Here is a 17192-nt window from a genome sequence, read left to right as displayed (position 1 = left end):
CGCCGGCCAGGGAGGAGCCCCGGGGGGATGGGGCTGGGTCGGGCTCTCCCAGAGGAAGCTAGAAAGGGGATCCTCCACCCCCACCCCACTCAGTTTCCTGAAACGGCGAAGCCTGCCCGCGATGCCCTCTGCTCGCCGCCACGCAGCCTTGGGAGTCCGGTGGTCGCCCACTGTGCCTTCCCGGCTTAACCTCTCCAGGCCTTTCTCAGCTCCCGGGTGACAGAGGGGAAGGGGCATTCCGCTGGTGCAGCAGGGATGGGGTTAATGTTGGCGGATCGGCTTCTTCAGGCCATAGGGAAGGGGGTCGTCTTGCAGGGGCGCGGAGAGCTTAGGTGGCCTGGCAGGCGCCTGGAGAGGTGCTGAAGATGTTAGCGGCCGAATCACCTGGGGCTGGGGGGTAGAGGCTGCTGTAGAAGGGAGAAGGAATGGAGGGGCTGTTCGGTTCTGGGAGGGGGAGCCATGGAGGCGCAGGAGTGCTGGCACACCTGCCCCCTCCCCGCAGGGGACACAAGCTGTCAGTCGCTGGGCAGAAACAATCACGCGTTATCCCAACAGAGTCATAGAACCACACAGTTGCAGGCTTTGAGAGCTACAAAATGCCTTAGAGATGAGAACAGCCCCCTCCTTTTATAGATGAAATTCCGACCGAGACAGATTGAGTAGCTTGCTCCAAGTCATCTCAGGTCTCCACACTTCCTGTCTTTTCCTGTCTCTTCCTTTCTTTCTCCTGTGCCTCAAAGTGACAGGCACGGGGGAGGGAGGAGAGTGGAGTCCTGTTGATGCACAGGGTGGCTGCTGAGGAGGCTAACTCCTCAGCACCAGGGCAGGTGGCTCCAGAGGTGGGAGGGCCCTGCACTCCCACCTCCCCAGGTCACTGTGTAGCATGGAGTGTGTGCAGGAGGCTGTGTGATCCTGAGTATTCGGGTGAGAGCCTGCTGAGCTGCCAGATGACATAGTGCCAGAGGAGAGGGCGCAGGAGGACAGGTAGAGGTGGCAAGAGGAGGAAGGTGGCTGTTTCCTAGGAGGTAGAAGCAGGGAGTTGTCATGAAAAGGTCTGAGTAGGGGGTGGGGGTGGTGTGAGAAGACAGCTGAGGGCCCTGGGCAGGGCCTGGCTGGCTTTCCCATCTTCCCCTGCCCTGTGCTTTATCTGGCTCCCCTGCTCTGGGTTTTTCTTCCCAACTTTCTCCCCACCCCACCCTACCCTGCTTGGGTGCACTTCAGGACTGGCTAAGTGGATGGATGGTGGTTATCAGAATAGCCCCCTGGAGGACAAGGGGCCACATGGATGTGAGGTGGTAGCCTGAGTTCTGGTGAGATCTGTCCCTGTCCAGGCTTTGAGGGTGATGTGTGTCCTCCCATGAATGAGTTGCAGTCTCCACTGGTTGGAGGCTTAGGAGAGGGATTTGAGAGTGGTGCCCTGTTAGGCCAGAACAAGGACCCCAAGGGGCTTTAGCCTGAACCTTGGAGCCCTTTTCTACCATCAGCAAAGAAACAGGGAAGCAGGGAGGAGGCCAGTCTTGCCTCTGAAGAGCCCTGAGCACTGCATCAGGAGAATGGAGTAGCAAGCATTGCATTCCGCTGGCTCATTCTCAGGTCTAGCTGTGTGGCATCGTGACAATGTCCATAATCCCTGGGTTAGGGACTGAGTTCAGCAATGAACAGCCACTGCCTTACTGAAAAATCATAAAACCAAAGTCTACAGGGTATTGCAAAATCATCTAATTCTGATCACTTACATGGAACAAACTGATACCAGTGCAGATATCACCTGCACATCCCTCAAGGTCACATTTTATTATAATGGCTTCATCACCATGCCATATGTTCTAGGAGGACAGAGACCAGGTTTGTCTTGTTATCTGTGGTTTTCCCTGAGCTTGGCGCAATGCTGGGCACAAAGGAGACCCTCACTCAAGGAAGCGGGAATGTGGAAGGAAGGAATGACCAACATTCAAATTCACATCCAGGTAATAAGCTCACTGCCTCCTGAGAGAATAATATATGAGCCTAACCTCGCCAAGCTGGAATTTGCAGTAATACAAACATTGCAACCCTGAGTGCAAGTTAATAACTTCTCTCTGTTTTTAGGGTCTTATTCACTAGAGAGAGGGAAAATAATAAGGAAAAATATGCCTTACATTTGCATAGCACTTTAGACCTTTCTCAATTCTCATGTGTGAGCTGGGCACTAGTGACTCACACCTGTAATCCTAGCTACAAGTGGCTCAAGTAATAAAGTGCCTGCCTAGCAAGCGTGAAGCCCTGAGTTCAAACCCGATACCACAGACACACACACACAAACACACAATATCATGTGTGAATGATATAACTTGATATTTACAATAACCTTGAGAGATAAGAAAGAGATATAAGACTCTTCACTCAATCAGCTACCTCCCCAACCATGGAACCATGGAAGAGGTTCCAAATCTTGCTGGAAGATGTATTTCTTTTTTTCCTTTTTTTGCAGTTCTGGGGTTTGAACACCTTGAGCCATTCCACCAGCCCTTTTTGTGTTAGGTATTTTTGAGATAGGATGTCTCGAACTATTTGCTTAGGCTGGCTTCAAACCTCGATGCTCCTGATTTCTGCCTCCTAAGTAGCTAGGATTATAGGTGTGAGGCACCGGTGCCTGGCTGGAAGATGTAATTATGATAAGACCAGTCCAGAGAGCCTTCTGAGGGAATGTGGTCTGCTTGGCAGAGTTCTCCATCTACTCCTCTCTCTTCCAGTTACCAGTTTACCACAGTTTGAGGAAAAAAAACAACCTTTAACAATATGACCAACAGGACTAGGCATGGTGGCGCACACCTGTAATCCCAGGTACTTGGAGGGCACAGACGGGGATGGAGGTTCAAGGCCAGCACAGGCCAAAAAAAAAAAAAAAAAAAGTTATCAAGACACTATCTCAAACAATAATCTGGGCATAGTGTATACTTCTATAATTCTGGTTATGATGGAGATGAAGGTAGAGAATTGTGGTCCGAGGCTGGCCCTGGAAAAAACCAAGGGCGTATCTGAAAAAGTAGACTAAAACAAACAAACAAAAAGGGCTGGGGTGTGGGTCAGCCAAAAAACCAAAATGAACCAAAAACCAAAAGCCAAAAAACCAACAACCAACAATGGAAGGGACTTGAGAGCTTAGAAATATATTTTTAAGAATTTTTTTTAATGGATCTGGGCTTTGAACTCAGGGTCTTATACTTGCTAGGCACATGCTCTTGCCACTTGAGCCACTCTACCAGCCTGAGAGCTTAAAATTAAATTCTTACATTTATGTTCATTTGGTTTTTGACAAAGGTCCCAGAACAATTAAATGAGGAAAAAGTCTTTTTAACAAATGGTGCTGGAAGACCTGGATTTTCACATGAAAAAGAATGAATTTTGACTCCTACCTCCCACCATATGTAAATTTTGACTCAAAATGGATCTTACTTGACATCAAAAGCTAAAACCAAAACACTATTAGAAGAAAACATAGCATACATCTTTGTGACTTGGGTTAGTCAGTGGTTCCTCAGCTATCATAACAAAAGCACACATGATGAAAGAAAAAATAGATTGCTTCAAAATAAAAAACATTTGCAGGCAGCCCCCAGGGCCCAGCACTCAGAATACAGAGGCAGGAGGATTGCAAGTTCGAGGTCAGTCTGGACTACATAGCAGGATTCTGTCTTAAAACAAAACAGAGCCCCAAAACAAACAGAAAACCAACTTCTGTGCTTCAAAGAACACCATCAAGAAAATGAAGACAATTCTTGTGAGGGAGAAAATATTTGCAAAGCAGGCGTGTATATATGGTGGGGGACTGCCGTCCAGCATATGTAAAGAATGCTTACAACTTAACAACAAAAGACAACTAACTCAGTTAAAAAGCAAGCCAAGGGTCTGGAGTAGTGGCTCAAGTGGTAGAACGCCTGCCTTGCAAGGGTGAAGCCCCAAGTTCAAACTTCAGTACTGCCAAAAAAACCCCAAAGCAAGCCAAGTATAGACATTCTCCAGATAAACATACAGATAGCCAGTGAGCAAGTAAAAAAAATACTCAACTTCATTAGTCACCATGGAAATGCAAATCAAACCACAATGCAATAGTGCTTCATGCCCCACCAAGACGGCAAAAATGAAAAAGGCACACAACAGAGCCAGGCATGTACTGCCATGCCTGTAATCCTAGCTACTAAGAAGGATGAGGCAGGAGAATCAAAAGTTCGAGGCCAACCTGGGCAACTTAGACCTTGTCTCAAAAAAAAAAAAAAAAGTAGGCAGTAACAAATGTTAGCAAGGATATAGAAAAATAAGAATCCTTACATGTTGCCAGTGAGATTGTACAATGGTACAGCTACTTGGGAAACAGATCCCCAGGTCCTCAAAAGGTTAAACAGAATTACCATGTAATTCCAGTCCTAGGGTGTGTGTGTGTGTGTGTGTGTGTGTGTGTGTGTGTGTGTGTTCAAGAGAAATGAAAACATGTCCATGTAAAAACATGTACAGAAATGTTCATAGCACAAATTATTCATATTAACAAAACTTAGGAACAACCCGGAGTCTGTCACTGATGAATGGATAAGCAAAATGTAACATATTCATACGATGGAGTGTTTCTTCAGCCGTAAAAGAGAATGAAGGGCTCGCACATGCTACATGGGTAAATCTTGAAAATATGGTAAGTAAAAAAAAAGTCATAAAAGGTGACATATTTCTGAGTCACTTTACATGAGATGTTCAGAATAAGCAAATCACTAGGGAAAGTAGGTAAGTTGTTGCCAGGGGGAGGGGGAGGGATGCAGAGGGGGCAGTGACTGGCCACTGGGCATGGGTTTCTTTTAGGGGTGATGAAATATCTTGAGATAGTAGTGATGGTTGTACAACTCCACGGATGTACTAAAACCCACTCAGTTCTATACTTTAAAAGGGAGGATTTTATGGTATATGAATTACATCTTGGTAAAGTTATTTTTAAAAAAAAGTCCAGGGCTAGGGATGGAGCTGGGTAGTAGAGAGCTTGCTCAGCGAGTGTAAGCTCGGCTTCCATCCCCAGGATCACAACAACAAAACCCCTCAAAAACAAAATCGCACAAAATTTCGATTGTCATGCTATGTTCATCGGGACGTCTCCTGACCACTGGTTGGTGTTCACAAATACCGTGATCTTCCTGAATGCCCACCTACCCCTTCCTTGGAGCTCAGCTCAAGCCCCAGCTTCCCTTTCTACATTTACTCAGAGTTAACTATTGCCCGAATTCTTTTTAGGTGGAACTTCGGATTGAACCCAGGGCTTTGGTCATGGTAGTGTTTATGCCATTGAGCCACACCTCCACCCCTTTTTATTTATGTGTTTTTAATTTTTATTTTGAGAGAGGATCTCATTAAGCTACCCAGCTTGGGCCTCAAATTTGTGATCCTCCTGTCTCAGCCTCTAAATTCTGGGATTATGGGTGTGTACCACCACGCCCTGCTGTCTTTGCATTCTTACATAGACATTAAGCAAGGTATAGTGGCACTAGACTAGTAGCCAGAAAAACCAAGGCCACTTACAAGCTTTGTGACTTCAGCAAATAACCTCTTTGAGCCTCAGTTTATCATGTGTACAACAACTATGAAAGTTTCTACCTGTCTTCCCTCATGGGCTTGAGGAAAGACAAAGACAGCTCTCTCATCAGTTGTAAAACACCACATAAAAACAAGATACTGAGTGGGGCGTGGTGGCACATGCCCGAAACCCTGGCACTTGGGAGGAAGAGGCAGGAGGATCATGAAAAAACAAAACAAAACAAAAACAAGGTGTTAAGAATATTGTAAAAATCATCTGCTGACACTTCTTATATGCAAGGCACTGGGCTAAGAGAGAAGGATAAGATTGTTGCCTTTAACACAAAAATTGGGATAAATAGAAAATTAACTCTCCAAGGCTGGTATACATAGTAGGTCCTGGGCCGAGTTGTAGGTCAGTGGCCAAGCACTTGCCTATGTGCAAGGCCCTGGGTTTGATCCCCAGCACTGTGAAAATAAAAACAAAGAGACCCTAGGTGCTAGAGAGGAGGATGGCTGCTGCTGGCTGGAGGAATAGGCAAGACAGCTTCATCTGGAGGAAGGCAAAAGGGAAAGGGTCAGGGCCCCAGGTAGAAAGCTTGAGCCAGGGCAGAAGTGGAATGACAAGGGTGCCTAGAGGCCAAGGTGGGTCTGGTGACTTAGACTGTAGGTCAGCACTGTTCTTTCTGAGCCCCTTCTAAGATGAAGGAAATACGTGTCCAGCAGAAACATAACAGAGCCTGGTGCTGGTGGCTCCGCCTGTAATCCTAGTTACCTAGGAGACAGAGATCAGGAGGATCTCGATTTGAAGCTAGCTCTGGGCAAATAGAAAACCCAAAACAAAATAGAGATGGTGGAGTGTCTCAAGTGGTAAGAACGTCTGCCTAGCAAGCATTTGAACTCTAGGCCATGAGTTCAAACCCCAGTGCCACCAAAAAAAAAAGTAACAAGATGGACTAGAGGTACAGCTCAGTGGTAGAGCACTTGCATAGCATGTGTAAGCCCTTGGACTTGATCTCCAGTACAGAAAAGAGAGAGAGAGAAACAAAACAAGAGTCACATTTATAATTTCACATTTTCTAATAGCCACATTAGAAAAAGAAGAAAATATTTGTTTTAATATTATATTTAACTCAACGTATCTAAGATGGTATCATTTCCACATGCAAGCCATTCAAAAGTATTAACTAGATACTTTACCTTTTTTGGTATGTTATGTCTTAAAATCTGGTGTTTACACAACTTGATTTGGATGGGGCAAACTATCAACCAAGTGAAGTGTAGTCTTACCAAAGCAATAAGTTGTGTTTAATGGAAAAAATGCTTTACATTGCTTCCATTTTATATTATATTAGTTAAAATTAAGTAAAATCTAAGCTTAATTCCTCAGTAGCGGTGGCAGCGGGTCCCACATTCAGTAGCACAGTGCCAGCTGGGTGGTTGGCCCAAGAGATTCTGTACAGGCTGCCAGCCTGGTGCTGATGCTCTACCCCTTGAGCCATGCCCCAGCCCAGTGAAGTTTTTTTTAAAAGGTATCATGCCATATTAGTTTTCTGAAGCTTTTTTCTCCCACAATTATGTTTCTGAGACTATGTATTGTTGCACAAAGCTTAGTTCACTTATTTTCACAACTCTGAAAATGTCTATCATGGCATTACCCCACAAATGACTTCTACCTCCTCTCACTGGACATTTAACTTCTTGTTTTTCACTATCACAAAGAGATTGGACAGTAACATTTTGCACCTGTCTCCTTGGTATGCATAAATAATTTTATGTTTGTCGATCATAATAGGAAGATATCAGGGCTTGTAAATGGTATGTCTTTTTTCTTGTTTCATTTTTTCTTTCTCTCCCCTTCCCTCCCTTACACTTCCTAGCCTCAGATTGGAAGTGTGGCTCGAGTGACAGAGTGCCTGATTTGCAATTTAGAAGCTCTGAGTTCAAACCCCAATCCCACCAAAGCACAAAAAACAAAACAAAACAAAAAACCCTTCCTGTCCTATAATGACCAATGTTCCAGGTTTGCTATTTATTTTTTCATAATAGCCATTCTAACTCTTAGATGATGTCTCCTTGTGGATTCATTCGATTTATATTTCCCTAATGATTAGTGATGGTGGTCGTTTTGGTTGTTTTTATTTTTTTGAGAAAGGGCTTTGCTCTGTAGCCTAGGCTATCTTGGAGCTTGTGATTCTCCTGCTTCAGCCTACTATAGGCTGGAATTACAGATATGAGCCACCATCCTGGCATTAGGTCAGGCTAGGTCAGGCTAGCCTTGAACTCCATATGTAGCCTAGGCTGGCCTCAAACATTTGATCTTCCTATTTCTACCTCTAAGTACTAGGGTTACACCCAGCTCTGTGTGTCTATTCAGATTATTTGCCCTTTTTCTTTTTGTGTAGTGCTGGGAATTGAACTCAAGGCTTCACATATGCCAGGCAAGTGTCCCACTAAGTTATATCCAACCCCTTGACATTTTTCAGTTGGGTTACTTGTTCTTATGTCATTGAATGATTTGAGCTACTCATGAGTTTTGGATATTAACGCTTATCAGATAAATAGATCAGGGTGCATACATGGGCTACGGGTTAAAATAGACAAAGAACCGGGGTTAGGGGACAAAGACATGCATGGTTAAGCAGTCCCAGACACAGGTGTGGTCAGCTTTGTCATTATCTCAGTCCTTGTTCTGGGAGAGGTTCTGGAGTTGTTATCTGGAGTCAGGCAGGTGGTTCATCCTGAGTAGGGTTTACTGTTGGGGGTGCTTTCGTTCCCTTATCATGAAGATGCTATCATCTGTCTTTCCTGGAACTCAAGGTGACTGCAGAGAGAGTGGCTCAGAGCAAAGACAGATAGAAAATGGGAGAACAGAGGCCAAGACTTTCTCCTGCTTTTAGTCAATTCATGGGCCTGAGTAAGGAGTTCATGCTTTTCAGCAAAAGTAGACTAAGCACCTCTTACAATCCTAGTTGTCTAATGTTATTTATTTATTTAGATACAGGGTCTTGCTATGCAGCCCAGGTTAACCTTGAACTTGCTTTTCCTCCTTCAGCCTCCTAAGGTTACAGGCTGAGCCATGTGACCAAACCTACTTTGACTTCTTTTGCCTGTACTGCTGGGTCTTTTCCAAAAAAATCCTTTGTCTACACCAGTGTCTTAAAGATTTTCCTTATGTTTTCTTCTAGTAGTTTCACAGTTTGGGTCTCTTTTAAGTCTTTGATCCATTTGGGGTTGATTTTTGTATATGGTAAAAGAGGTTGGGATCCAGTTTCTGAAACACCATTTGCTGAAGAGATGCTCCCTGCTCTGATTTGTGTTCTAGGTGGCTTTGTTGAAAACCAGATGGCTGTATGTGCACAGGTTAATTTCTGGGTGTTCTAGTGGTTCCATTCATTTTTTTCAGTAACTTATTTTTTAATTGCATCTTACAAAAGTATCATTCTCCCAACAGATTCGAAATTAAAACAAAAACAAAACCGGGGCTTCCCCACATTTGGAGAAGTACTGCTCTAAGGGATATACTGCAAATAACATTGCTGGGTCAAGGGTATCCAAATGCTATTTTGCTTTCTTGTGGTACTGATTTGGAGGCTGGGGTGTAGGTCTGGGGAAGAGCACATGATTACCACGTGCAAAGCCCTGGGTTTGATCCCCAGCACCAAAAAGAAAAAAAAGTTTGTTAAACAGGGCCTCCTTTAGAGATGTTCTTTGCTTCTCCCTTCCTTTGCCTTTCCACTCCTTCCTAATCTTTCTGCTGAAGAGAAGCTCCATCTAGAGCTGGTTAAGATGCTAACTGCTAAGTCTTTCTTTTTTTTTTGTTTTTAGAGGAGGGGAAGTCAGGGTCTCCCTATCTAGTCCAGGTTGGTCTGGGCCTCAAACTTGCAATCCTGCCTCAGCCTCCCCAGCGTTAGGATTACAGGTATGAGCCACCACCCCCATCTAAATCTTTAGATCTGCAGAACATGTGGTGACCTGTGATTTTTGTCAGCGGTTCTAAACAGCATTTACTGTATTGTTAACTAACACAAATCATGGGAATTAACGTGCAGAAAAGCTATGTGTCTGAGAAGAAAATACAGGAACTAGCTGCAGGAGGTTTAAGTGCACTGTGCGACCGTCTAAGGGATACAGGTCCTGGATGAGGAAGAATTGGCTTTGCATGGCCTTTGTGACACAGTCCCTCCTTTCCCTCTCCATGTGAGAAGGGCTTTGTGACAAGAGTCATCTTGCTGGCTTTTTTTTTTTTTTAATGTTGCCCAGGCTGGTATTAAATTTGAAATCCTTTTGCCTCGGCCTCCTAAGTGCTGGGATTACAGCTGTGCACCACCATGCCTGGTACCTAGTTTTTTTTTTTTTTTTCTTTTTCTTATTGATTCATGAGCATTCTTCATATATTCTGGATATTAATCCTTTGACATTTAAATATCCTGCTGACATCATTACCATTTTGTGACTTGCCATGTAAATTTCCTGGTGGTTTTTCTGTTGTTGGTTTTTGGGGAGAAGTTTGCTTGAACATGCTACGCAGGCTATAGCCCCAGTCCCAGCAATACTTTTTATTTATTTTGTTTTGTTTTTTGAGAGAGGGGCTCATCTACCCAAGTGCTGGGATTACAGGTGTGCCACCATGCCTGGCCCCAATCCTGTCTTTTTAGACACTTTTTTCATGTTTCATTTGAGTTCTTCCCTCCAGCTTTAGGTTAACCACAAACTTAATAAGCAATGTTTTTAAAAATTGCTAACATCCCTGGGTCAGAGGGAGGTGAGTTAGTGTTTAATGGGGACAAGTTTCTGTGGACAGAGGGTAGTGATGGCTATACACTAGGAATGTGTGTCACACCGCTGCACTGCACATTTAGACCTGATTGAGCTAGCAAATTTTATATGTACTTACTACAATGGGAAAAAAAACCCTTAAAATGTTGACATGTCAAAGATCACACCCTCAATATGCCCAACGGGACTCCAGCGCACTCTGCACGCACGTGTCAGGCCCCAGACTTCCAGGAAGCAGGGCAACACCAGGTGCTCCTTCATTCCAGGCCTAGGACTCAGCCCTGACTGCGGACAGCTGATACATCCCTGCTTCACAGGCCAGGAACATCTGAGTAATCTTTGACTCACTGTTGTCCCTCCCATTGCCTAATGCGGCCTGGTCTTCATTAAAGCATCTCCCCCCCCACCCCCGCCACCCCTCCCCTTGCCTTTTACTCTCTCTTCCTCAACACACTTCCAGACCCAGGAGAGCCAGACCAGCTGGAGTGGCATGGTGTAGCCTGGCCTGGCAGGGGTTTGAATGTGACTGGGGGTGTCGCTGGTGGAGCAGAGGGAACAGAAGGGCTCAGCTCCAGGGGAGTGAGGAGTGACAGACAGGCTGGAAGGGAGGGCCAGCTGCTCTGGCCATTTCACAGCATCTCCTGAGAGAGAGGAAAAGACCAGCCAGTGAGTGCAGAGACCACAGGCAGCACAGCTGGGGCAAGAAAGTGTGCTGGGCCCAGGGGGAGGGGAGGGGAGAAGGGAAAGAGAGGAAGGAGGAGGAGGAGGAGGAGGAGGAGGAGGAGGAGGAGGAGGGGGAGGGGAGGAGGAGGGAGGGGCAGTGATGCCTTTCAGTGGGCGGGTGGGGAATGATGGGAACAGAGGCAGAAGAAGATTCAGGCAGGGCAAGAAGGTTTAGGTTTTTTTCTTTTTCTTTTGTTTTTCATAACTGGGTTTGAACTCAGGGCTGCACTCTACTGTTTGAGCCAGGACCCTGGCCCTTTCTGCTTTAGTTATTTTTCAGATAGGGTCTGGTGTTTTTTTTTTTTGTTGTTGTTTGTTTTTTTGGTGGTACTGGGGTTTGAACACAGGGCCTCAAACTTGCTAGGTAGGTGCTCTACCACTTGAGCCACTCCGCCAGCCCAGGTATTCTAAAAAATGTCTTTACTTAGCAAACTGAAACATGTTTGTGGCTCTAAGCCAGGTTCCTTTATCCTAACAGGTCAGTGGTCTTTGTACAGGGGCCTGCCAAGCACAATTCACAGACCCTGACTCCTGCCATCATTCTTCTGCCAGGAGAGCTCTTCCCCTTGGCCTGCTCACCACCCACTGTCTCTCAAGAAGGGTCCCTGACCAGAGTAAGCCCTGGCCATGGCACTTGGCACACATTCAGCCAGCACCCGTGCCCATGGAGACCACTGGGCAGACACAAGCACCCTCACATTTGCTGTTCCCGGACCTGGCCCTGCCTGGCTGCCCATGTACAGAGAGGTTGCTGAGAGCAGGACTGAGAAGGAAGGATGCAGCCTCCTTTGAAGCTGGTGGATGTGGTGAGGGCTGTGGGGAGAAGAGGTACCCAGCCTCCACTGGTCCCAGCAGTGCGGGCCTGGACCCTCCACTATGGTGGTCCTTGCTGGATACTAGGGTCTCCTCCCCGACCTCACTTGGGTCCAACTTGGGAGCTAAAGCCCCATAGCTGTGTCCCAGCACCTGTGTGTATCTTACTCATTGTTCCCAGAGAGAGGCCGGGAAATTGACACCTGTGCTCACATGCTAATGAGCAGAGGTTATAACTATAATTTCCCAGAAGCTCAGGGAACCCTGGTCAGCCAGGAAGATAGATGGAGGGAAGGAGAGAGACTGTGAGATACAATGAGAGACAGAAAAAGGCCATGGCAGCAGCCCAGACAGAAGCATGGAGGACCCACAGGGAAGGGAAGGGAGGAAGGGAGAGCCACCATAGGTAGTGGGAGCCTGGAGCTGTGAGTCAGGCCAGCTTCCCACTGGGCTGGGGAAAGACACCACCTGTTGGCTCCACTAGGGGGGCCCAGAGCAGAAGCAGCAAATCCCATTTTGGGCCCACCCTTAGCTCTGAGGGACCTCTAGCTCAGGCAGCCCCTGCCCCTGCCTGGACAGCCCAGCCCTTTCTTGGGGCTCTCCATAGCCAAATTCCCCAGAAGACATTATGATGGGGGAAAGATGACATTTTGTTTTATTTCACTTGGGGGTCATTTGCTTTGTTCTAAGAAGCATCTCTTGAGAGGGGATTTTCTGCAGATGTCAGGCAAAAAGTCCTATGTCAAGCAGCGGTGGCAACAGGCTTCAGTGGCTAGGCAAAGGGCGGGGCATGCCATCCCCCAGAGAACAGGTGGGACTGACAGATGAGACCTGTCATCCCTTAGCGTCCTTCCTATGGTCAGCTGGCAGAAGGGCTCAGGGACTTCAGTAGAGAAACCTCTCAGGGAGGAATGTAGATGGGCCTGAGTTGGGAGAGGATAGTGCTGGTCACTGTGTGGCTGATGCCGGCCTGGCACCTGGGCACTTTGGGGGGGTGATTGTAGACAAAGCACTGAGCCACTGAAGAGCTTAAGAGCCTGGGCTGGCTGGCTGGCTGTTGGTGTGCCACCAGGGTGACATGAGGCAGCCAGGATTTATCAGATGAAGGCCATGGAAGGGGAAAGAAAGGCTCTCAAAGTATGCCCCATGCCAGGAAGCAGAACTCAAGAGTTGGGACAGATCATGACTTAAGAGTCTCCAAGTAGCAGCCTTGCAGTCAACAGCCTCAGGCCCAAGCTAAGAACCTGTCTTGAGGAAACACTTTGGGGCCCTGGAGCTGTGGGGTTAGGCCTTGAACCCAACCTGTTCTGAAGTCTGGAGCTGTACTGAGCTCTCACCCTGTTCAGGGATGGCCCTTGGGTCCCTGGAAGAGCAGGAAGGACTGAAAACCCCACAGGGGTGATGGGCCACAGACTGAGATCAGCCTGGATGGGGGGCCAGCTGAGGGCCATGATTATCCCTGGCTCCAGCCACCTCTTAGGTTCTCATAATGTGTGGTTTCCTGGATGAGGGAGCCTCTGGGCTAAGGTCAAGGTGCCCTTCGAATCTAATCTGCTTGCAACAGGGACCAGCTGACCTGATAGTATCACTCAAGGCAGGAGGCAATGGCCAGGGCCAAGGTGGAGAAAAGTATAAAGGATGGAAGTGGGGGAGTGGCGGGGAAGGGGGGGCAGGGCAGGGAGAAATGAAGTCTGACTCAGAAGGATGGGAGCTGGCTCGCTGTCACCTTGGAGAGTCAGCAGGCACACTGAGCCCCATCTCCTGCTCTTCTGGGCACAGCTGCTGTCCTGGTCAGGGACAAGGCTGCGACAGAGCTACAACCAGGAAGCATCGCCCATGTTCTGGTCCACGGCCAGGTCAGGGGATCTTCCAGGCCGTGCTCAGTCTCCCTGAACCTTTGGCTCAGAGGGGCTACCACACCCTAACCATACCCTTGGGATGTGGAGCTTGGCTGAGAACCAGAGGCCACGCATCCAGAGCAGGGAGCCAAGATGAGAACACAGAGTGGCCTCAGGCTTGGACAAAGTGCAAGAGACCCAGCCCTGCAGTTTATGGCTGGTTGATGGAGGTGATCAAGTGGCTGTCACTATCAGCAGCTCCCCTGCTCCATGCATCTGCTGACAGCACACAAGGCTGTGGCAACCCCTGCACCAGTCCTCACAGCTGGCTCGCCTGGCTTAGAGAGATGTTTTACTCTCCACAGTGCCCCTGAAGACCCTCTCAAGGTGGGTCTTCAGTATTTGTTGACTGAATGACTGGCCACCCTCAGGGAGAAAAGTGGGACTGAGGACATGATGGTACACAAACCTCTCACCATTACTGCCCTGGAGGGCAAGCGGGCCCAGGAGAGTGTGGTGCCAGAGCTTTGCTGAGGCTCCAGGGCCTCCTGCTCAGCTGTACCACTGGCAGCAGGGACACCTTGGCTGGATGAAGGGAGGATGGCTATGCCCTGAGGGTTGTGGCCCAATGTGCAAACTCTCTAGGGGGTGGTGACGTGCTCAGGCACAGTTCCCACTGTGGGTCTCCGGAGACTTCTTGGATGCTCCCAGACTGCACGTGGGGTCCCTGCTACATGCCTCTCTAGTAACCTGTTTATGTTTCTGTCTCCTGGCCCTGCACACTCAGCTAACTTCTCTGTGGTGGGGATGGGAGAAGCCCCGGGCAGGGCCATGCACATCCCTGCCTCAGGGCCTTTGCCCCTCTTCCCTCCACTGGAAATACCTTCCCTAGAACTTCTTGTGGCCTGCACCCCTACTTCTCTTCCCTCAGAGAGCCTCCCTTAAGTTGAGTGTCCCTCAACTACTGCCAGCTCCCCCTCTCCTACCTTACCACTTCCTCACAACTCATTATGTTAAGTACAGCACTTAGGCTTCATGCAAGTCGGGTTCCTTCTTTCTTTTTTTTTTTTTTTCTGGAGACAGGGTCTCACTATGTAACCCAGGCTGGCCTGGAACTCACTCTGTAGCTTAGGCTGGTCTTGAACTCTTGATACGCCTACCCCAGCCTTCCAAGTGTCGGGATTATAAGCATGCACAACTGTGCAAGTAGGTTTTTTTGTGTGTAGACCTACACATGCCTGATGCAAATGTGTGCATGTGTGTGCGTTAGTTTTTTTTGGGGGGAGACAGGGTCTCATAGCCTCCACCTTGAGTGCTGGGATTATAGGGATGTCCTACTATGCCTAGCTGTTACTTTACTTGGTAATTCTCAGTCTCCTTCACTCTTTTTCTGTCTTCCCTATTATTTTCTCTATGGGGCCTAGAACAATGCCTGGCACACAGCAGGTACCCAATATGCCCTTGTTGAAAGAAAGGCAGAAAGAAGGGAGCAGAGGGAGGGAGGAGAGTGGGGAAGAGAAAACTCTCTTCCGACTCTCTTCCCAGAAGACTGCATAGAAACAAGGCAAGGCTGGGAAAACCCCCTCTTCTGCTGCCTCCCACCTCAGTCCCATGTGGTCACACCACCCCCTGCATAAAGCTGGTCCCTAGCCTGTTTATCCTGTTTCCTCAGGGACCAGCAGAGGGAAAAGTCAGCCTGACTGTTTTAACCCCATTGCTTCTCTTCCATCTTGGCTTTGTTGAGTTGCCATGTTGCTGTTACTTGTCTAGGTTTTGTTTTCTCAGACTGGCCCAGCCTTGGGGTCAATCAGGGACAAGGTGACAACCCACAGCCTTTGACGTCCCTCAGCTCCAATCCCCTCACAATCCAGAGGTTCCAGGTGACTCACTGTCTTCAATGGTGACTCTGGAAGCTTTGTCATTGGTGCCCTGTCTGGCTGCCATGCCTGCCACCATTGCTGCTGTTTCAATGGATGCTCCAACTGGTCCTGCTGGGGCCACTGCTTTCTTGGTCACCTGCACTGTCCCAGAAGCTGGAAGACAGGGTTTTCTCCCTGAGTGACACAGTCTTATTTTAAGCTTTTCAAAGCAGCCGCATGCTTTCAGGTTTCTCTAGGAGCAGGCCCGGGGATGTTGGTCAAGGGACATCGAAAGGCAGGGCCCTCGTCTCAGCATTGGCACAGGCTTTGGTTCAGGCATGTGAACTCCTGCAGCCTGTGGCCCATGCCCCTGCATGTTCCTCTGCTTCTAGGGAATCCTCAAGCCAAAAAACCTGGGAGCCCGGAAGGTGTACAAGTCAGGCCTGCACGCACCTGGCCTTCCTTGGTGTGGCTCTTGGCCCTTTAGCTAAGAATGGTGCTCCTGTCCTCTCCCTGTGTGTCTCATTGCCAGCCTAATACCTGGTCATTTTGTAGCAATCTAATCCTATGCTACATCACTCGGGAAGCCTTCCCTGACTCTCACAGCTGGGTTGAGTTCCCTTCTATGCACTGTCCTGGTATCCTGGTTTCCCAAAGGACAGCCCTCTAAAGGGTGGACAGATTTGGGCTTGGACGGCATGGTTTCAGAGGCTCTTGTATGACTCCACCTGCCTGTGAAGGCCTGAAGGGGGAAGCCCCAGCATTCCTCCACCCCCAGTGCCCACTGAGAGAAGGTACACAAGAAAAACCTCTCAGAATGAATTGCATGTGTTTGAATGTTACAGTGCCTCAGGACGGAGGACTCCATCTCTGCCTGTGTGAGCCCTGCAGCCCGAGGTTTTAGACTTTGCCTGAAGTGAGCTGGGTGAGACTTAACTGGGCGGATGGCTGACTTAGAGATGGTTTCCAACTGCTAGAAGTGGGGAAGAGGTCCCTCTCTTGTTCTTCCCATCCAGGAAGCAAGGGTAGGGTTGCCACATAAAATACAGGGCATCTAGTGAAAGTGGAGGGATAAATCTTTAGTACATTTGCATGTAACATTTGGGATATAGTCATGTTAAAAACTGGTTTTAATTCAACTTTCCCTGGTGGAAAGTGGAGATGTTCCCCTCTACTCTCTGAATCTGGAAACCCCAGGAGAAGTAGTTAGCCAGGTGGTCTGAGGCCTGATCTCCAGGTCTGTGATTACAAAATCCACTCTGCTCCGTGCCTTGTTCCTTAAAGCTTTTAGTCAGAGGCTGAGTGTGCTCCAGGCGGTCCCTCAGAGCTGTCCCCAGCACACTGAGTCCAGAGGGGCACCGACACCTCAGTCCTCACCCTACTCCCCCTATTGGAGGTCAGGGAAGGCCTTCTGAGCTGGTGAGGTTTAAGTTGAGACTTGAAGAAATAAGCCTAGGAAATTGAAGAAATGATATAGGAAAGAATATTCCAAGAAGTCAGTGTGAATTTCGTGGCCTGCAAACAGCAAGGCTGGCAGAGTCTGAGTGTGTGGAGAGAGGGTTTCCAGGGACACGTGTAGCACTCTAAGCTTGGGCCTCATCATTGGGTCGTCCAAGATGGGGCAGTCAGGGATCTCTCCTAGTCCTCCTGC

The 17192-nt window shown here is 48.1% G+C and overlaps 1 long non-coding RNA gene across 1 annotated transcript in view; it reads right to left on the bottom strand.

The window, feature by feature from the left end:
- Positions 1 to 236: 236 nt before the first annotated feature.
- The window catches only part of LOC141413691 (uncharacterized), a 19163-nt gene continuing 2207 nt past the window's right edge, over positions 237 to 17192 (bottom strand). The window contains exons 2-3 of the long non-coding RNA XR_012438476.1: positions 15572 to 15715; positions 237 to 407 (exon numbers count right to left, since the gene is read on the bottom strand). This is a non-coding gene — a long non-coding RNA (uncharacterized lncRNA). The remainder of the gene's footprint in view (positions 408 to 15571; positions 15716 to 17192) is intronic.

Source organism: Castor canadensis, chromosome 11, assembly GCF_047511655.1.
Source record: "Castor canadensis chromosome 11, mCasCan1.hap1v2, whole genome shotgun sequence".
Lineage (NCBI taxonomy): Eukaryota > Metazoa > Chordata > Mammalia > Rodentia > Castoridae > Castor > Castor canadensis.
Note: the sequence above shows the minus strand (reverse complement) of the source record. Positions and strands in the feature narration are given on the sequence as shown.